Source organism: Corvus brachyrhynchos, unplaced genomic scaffold (assembly GCF_000691975.1).
Source record: "Corvus brachyrhynchos isolate BGI_N302 unplaced genomic scaffold, ASM69197v1 scaffold307, whole genome shotgun sequence".
In the NCBI taxonomy this organism is placed as follows: domain Eukaryota; kingdom Metazoa; phylum Chordata; class Aves; order Passeriformes; family Corvidae; genus Corvus; species Corvus brachyrhynchos.
Window position 1 is genome coordinate 1,564,671 of NW_008239288.1, and position 516 is coordinate 1,565,186.

Sequence of the window (516 nt, forward strand, 5' to 3'; positions counted from 1 at the left end):
TCAGCAGGACAGTCCTTCAACTTGCTGGACATCTCTGAAGCAGCTATTTCAAGGTTTGCCAAGAGAAAACTCTCAATTTCTTGCCCAGTTGTAAAGAAAGCATAATCACACACTCATTAAACACATAAGCCACGTGCCTTGTCACAGCACACAGGCACCTTCAATCCCTCTGACCCCGCTACACCAAAGTATCCGTGAGCCTAGGTTAATCCTCCATGGGCCTAAACCGCATGATCGCCAAGACACCTTTCGGGCCAACCTACCCTTCCTCAGCCGCCCATCCCTCTGGGAACGAAACGGGACTCCTGCCTCACCCACTCCCCTCCCAGCCCTGACAGCCCACGGGCCCCGCCGCCCCCCCGGCCCTGTCAGCGCCCCGGCGCCTTTTCACGCCGAGATCCCGTTTCCGCTGATTTTTAACTTTCAGTTTCGCTTTCTTGCCCCCTTTTCCCGTTCTCCGGCACACCCCGCTGCGGTGCTGGGGAGGCTACGGCGCCCGCACCCGCTGCTGCCCAG